Source organism: Triticum aestivum, chromosome 6B (assembly GCF_018294505.1).
Source record: "Triticum aestivum cultivar Chinese Spring chromosome 6B, IWGSC CS RefSeq v2.1, whole genome shotgun sequence".
NCBI lineage: Eukaryota > Viridiplantae > Streptophyta > Magnoliopsida > Poales > Poaceae > Triticum > Triticum aestivum.
This window is the reverse complement of record NC_057810.1, coordinates 497,475,494-497,480,378: the sequence shown is the minus strand read 5'-3', so window position 1 is coordinate 497,480,378 and position 4,885 is coordinate 497,475,494.

The window sequence follows — 4,885 nt, the reverse complement described above, 5'->3', positions numbered from 1 at the left end:
ACAACATCCTGAGGCAGGACCTGCTGCGCCCCAGCAACTGTGGCGATGGCATCAGCCAAGGATACCTCAGGAGTCGCTTGGGCCATGGGGGCTGAGCTCGCCCCAGCCAGCTCCACCAGGCCTCGCGAGGACGACCGGGTAGGAGAGGCCTGTGCCTTGCAGCCACCTTCTTTCATGGGCAGAGGCGCTACCCCGGACGGAGCCTCAGGAGCCCCCTTTAGTTTCTTCACCGCAGGCGCCAGCCTAGCCAGGAGATACAGACATCAAGCCTCAACGACAAAGCAAGGAATAAAACAAGAATCAAGCACTTACTGGTCGCCGCTCGCGAGCTCGAGCAACCTCCGGCCTTACTTGAAGTCCGAGAGCCGACTGCTGGGATCAACCTCGAGAGGCTCGGAAGCAGGAGGCACGTCTGTGGATCGCCTCGGAGCCGGGGCAGACCTGAGGGGGACCAGCCCAGTCCTGTCCTTCTTCCGGATCAGGGGCGAGCTCTCGCCGCCTCGCTCGCCGTCATCCTCGTCGTTGCTCGGCAAGAGGCGGAGAGCGCGGGCCTTGCGCCGGGGGAGGGGCGCTCTCGACTCCCCGTCGGTAACCTCGGAGTCAGGCCCACCTTCCTGCTCCTCTTCTTCCTCCTCTTCGCTGGAGTCGCCGGAGGACACGTTCGCCGTCGCATGGGCCACCAGGTCCTCGGGAGCCTCCGTGGGCACGGGCCCGTCCCCATTGAAGATGGGCATGGAGTCCACCACCTTCTCCCAATCATCTCGAAGAAACAAGGGCACAGGGGCGCCCTCCAGCCTCGCCATGTCTCCTCCGACCAAAGATTGGAGGACCGCGGCCAGGTCTTCATCGGCCAAGACTACGGGGCTCAGGTGGGGCCTCCATAGCAGAAGTGAGTACTTACAAAGCGGGGCCACCTGGTGCTCTAGGAACTCCCTCAGGAGCGACGCACCAGTCAGCTTGGCCGCCACCAATTTGCCCGGCCTCAGATCTGCGTCCATCTTCTCGAACACTGGCTTCGCACGGGGGTCCACGAGTTCCACGTGAGACCAATCATGGGAGCTCGTGGGCTGCTCCATGGGCAGAATCAGCCGAGGGTGGATGCGCCCAGCATCTACCATGACCCACTTGCTCCTGAAGCCCTCAATCCTCTTCCCGGGCTTCGAGATGGCGTTGGAGCCGCCATACGCGACAAAGCTCGCGCACGCGGAGATGGCACCACGAGAGGGCCGGAGGGAGAAGTACTGGCGCAGCAAGGCCACTGAGGGCTGCACTCCGACGTGAGCCTCACAATAGTAGGCAAAGATCGCCAGAAGAAGAACAGAGTTGGGGTGGAGATGCAGAGCTTGCAGGTCGTAATGGTGGAGGACAGAGTAGAAAAACTCAGAAAAGGGAGGCACCAGACCGGCAGCAATGGCGCTTACGAAGAGCGGATAGAAGGTGCTCCCTCGGGCCTCAGGAAGGGTGGAGCCGGCCTTGAATACCCTTGCCCCGTCGATGCCTTGCGCCGCCATCATCCGGCGCATCCGGGCAAGGCTCGCCTATGACACGTTCGGCGAGTCCAAGGCGGGCGAGTACCAAGATTCGGCCGGGGTCTGGTGAGGCGCCATGTCTTGCTAGGGCGCGCGGTCAAGGTAGATCTGAAGATTTCAGAGGTAGAAAGGAAGAGCGCAAGAAAGGGGATCTAGGCAATGACCGGAGGAAGCAAGGGAAGCAAAGCCTAGGCAGATGCCGCTCTTTTGTCTACTCTCGCAGTTGCGGAGCCGCCCACATCCAATCAACTTCCACGTGGCGCCCGAAGCCGCAGGCTGTTAGGGCCCGCGGCGCTTCGCACTTGCCCCTTCACCTCTCTGCTCAGCCAAGTCTGGGCGCGCCTTCGGCCCGGGGCTACTGTCAGCGTTCTGGGAACGGGGGTCCCATACTTGCCTGCCTGCGGCGTGGCTCAAGGGGCGGCCCAACGAGGCCCATCTTCATCAACACAAGCTCAAGACCCTCGCGAGGGGCCGAGCCTCGTGGGGTGTACGACAAGGAACCTCCTCAGGCACAGCCTCGTCAGGCTGGCTCGTGAGGAGGCGGAGATATGAAGGCGGGTACCTCGCGAGGTGCCCATGACGCAAGCCATGACGACCAAGGGCACCAGGCGGGTGCCAGCCCGCGCAGTGTCCTTCTTTGCTCTTTGGTGTATAGGGAGCAAGCACAGGCAAGAGCATCAAGCAAAGTCATCCATTTCGGTGCAACAAGACCAAGACCAGCAGAACGGCAGGATGGAGGTCATCATGGAGCCCAAGCCGGCGTCACCACCAGAGCCTTTGGCAGGCGAGGACCAACTTTAGTCAGGATAAGTGTACTAGATGTTCCCCTTCAAAATGGCCAATTGTTGGCGCCCTTCCCGCTCAATATTTGGGAAGAGGCCCAGGGCCTTTGCCTATAAATAGGACTGGCCACCACAAGGTAGAGGCAGATCGGATCCTCACCAGGAAACCAGTAGAGAGAGCAACTGAACTCCCCCTAGTAGTTCATCGCACCAGCCAAGAACAGACCCTCGCGAGGCTGTTCTTCCTTGTATTGTTCATCATCAGCCTAAGAGGCAATCCACCACACCACACACTGGATTAGGGTATTACACCACAATGGTGGCCCGAACCAGTATAAACTCTGTGTCTCTTGTGTTGTTCCTTTGATTGCTTAGATCATAGCGAGGCGGTGAGGTGCAGGTAGGCAGAGGGTGAAATCTCCGCGCGCACCCGAGTGTTCGAATCTAGAGGGCCTGCCGGAACCCGAAATCCGACATGCATCTGTCTATGTCTCACTCATGCATGATCATTTGCACATTCACACCTCTCTATGTCTGTATCACACGCACACCGTCTCCACATTGCCCTTCCGCCACAACACACATATGGACACATACACACATTCTCTCTCAGTCACACACACAAAATCAGTATTTAAAAAAACTAGGGCGCACCTAAAACGTCCAAATCCAAATAAACACGAACTGGAGCTAAATTCAAATATATGGAAATATTGCAGCGTCAAGAACTTTTCCAGGAAAAAGAAGTTGAGTAATATTCGGGGATTGTTTTCACACACACAAAAAGGTTCGGTGGATGTCCTTCGAGCACGGCATGGTGACGCACCGTTCGATCGATCGTGCGGCCGCGGTCACACGCTTGCACATGATTCCGTATTGTGGTTGTGGTACTAACTAATAAAAGCGCTGCCTAAGTCTAATGTTTACGTGTACTAGTACAGTTTTCTTTTAAGTTTGATCAACCTTATATAAAACTAAAGTAAGCTCCCATACGCGCACTCATCAATATGCCGCCGCCGCCGTTGCGCATGCCAGCGCCTGCCTGCTCCAGCCAACAATTTCTCGCCCATCACCGCCGTGTCGCCGCCATCCCTATGCCATGAAGCCGAAGGCTCTCCCGCTCACGTCGTCTGCAGTCCCTCCTCGCGATGCCGCCACACTGCCAAGCACGTGGGCAGCTGGTGGAGCCGCGTCTATGCACGCAGCGTACAAATAGGAGTACGAGCGCGTGCTCTAGCACGCAGGCGAGGAGGAACTAGCGTGTCATTGTCGTCTCCGCCCGCGCGGAGGAGGCATGCATGGTGGCTGTCGCGGCGGAAGCCGGTCGCGCGCGCGTCGAGCCTGCAAACCGGGTGCGGATGTGGAATCTACCTTCGAGACCTTGAATGCGATGTGGATCCTGCAATCTGAAGGAGTAATTTGGGCCAGTCGACTCTTGTGAGCCGTTTGATGCAACATGGATGGCTAGAAGGGCTTCTTCCACCTCTTCTGCCGTCTTCTTCCTTCGCTCCGTCGAACTTCTTTCACAAACCGACTAACCCAAATTATACTACTAGTACGATCGTATTAAGTAAAGTAGGAACATGAAGATACGAGAAGTAGTACCAACTGCAAGAAGAACAGTACTACGACATAGTACTAGTACTACAGTACGTACTAAATAGTTCAAATAACGAGAAAGAACATAAACATAGTTCTGCTGGGGCCTCAGCACAACACACCCTTGAAAATAAACTAAGCAACTAGTCCGCTTGACACTGCAGTAGAACCAGCATGAGCGACGCACTGCCACCTACTTGGAGTCCGAGTCCACGTCCTCAACTTCGTCCTCGTCCCTCTTCCTCTTCCTCTTTGCCGATGCTTCTTTGCTTGAACCAGACACTAGGCTCTACTTCTTCATCCAACCCTTGTAGATATTTAATCAAAGGTAGGCATCCATTGCTGCGTACAGGATGTGATCTTCATTTAATATCTTCAACTCCCATGCATGATGAAACTCGTGATGAGGTTTCTTTAGTTTAGCGGACGAAGGATCAATCAAGGCTGCTGCCAGGGTCAGCATTGAAGGATGAGAGGAGGACACCAGGCTTGCCTTCTGGAGATCGAAGGGCTGGCCTACAATGAGACCTATCCGACACAGGACATCCTAGACGTTCTTAAAGTCTACAGTAATGAATTTCACTCTTTTGTCCTTGAGGAAGTTCTTAAAATCTTGGCACTCAACGTCGACATGGCATATGTTGTAGACCAAGCAAATGTTATGTACGCAAACTTGGATCACGGCGGGCTTCTTCCTCTCCGCCTCCTTTAGATCTTCTCTCTTTCCAGGACTGTTGTGTACTCAACATCTAGCCCAGCAACCCACTCATCCGTTGAACTGTTGAACATGCGTAGGAAGCAAGCAAGCCATGCTTTTACCGTTGCGGATCCACGTGTGTAGATGACGATGAACTCATCGCCGGTGATGGCTCTAACATGGTACTTAGCAGCGACCATGGAGATTTGGGAGGCCATGGATTTTGGAGGAGGGTTAGGAGAAGTTGAACTGTTGTACCCCGCAAAAAAAACTGGGAG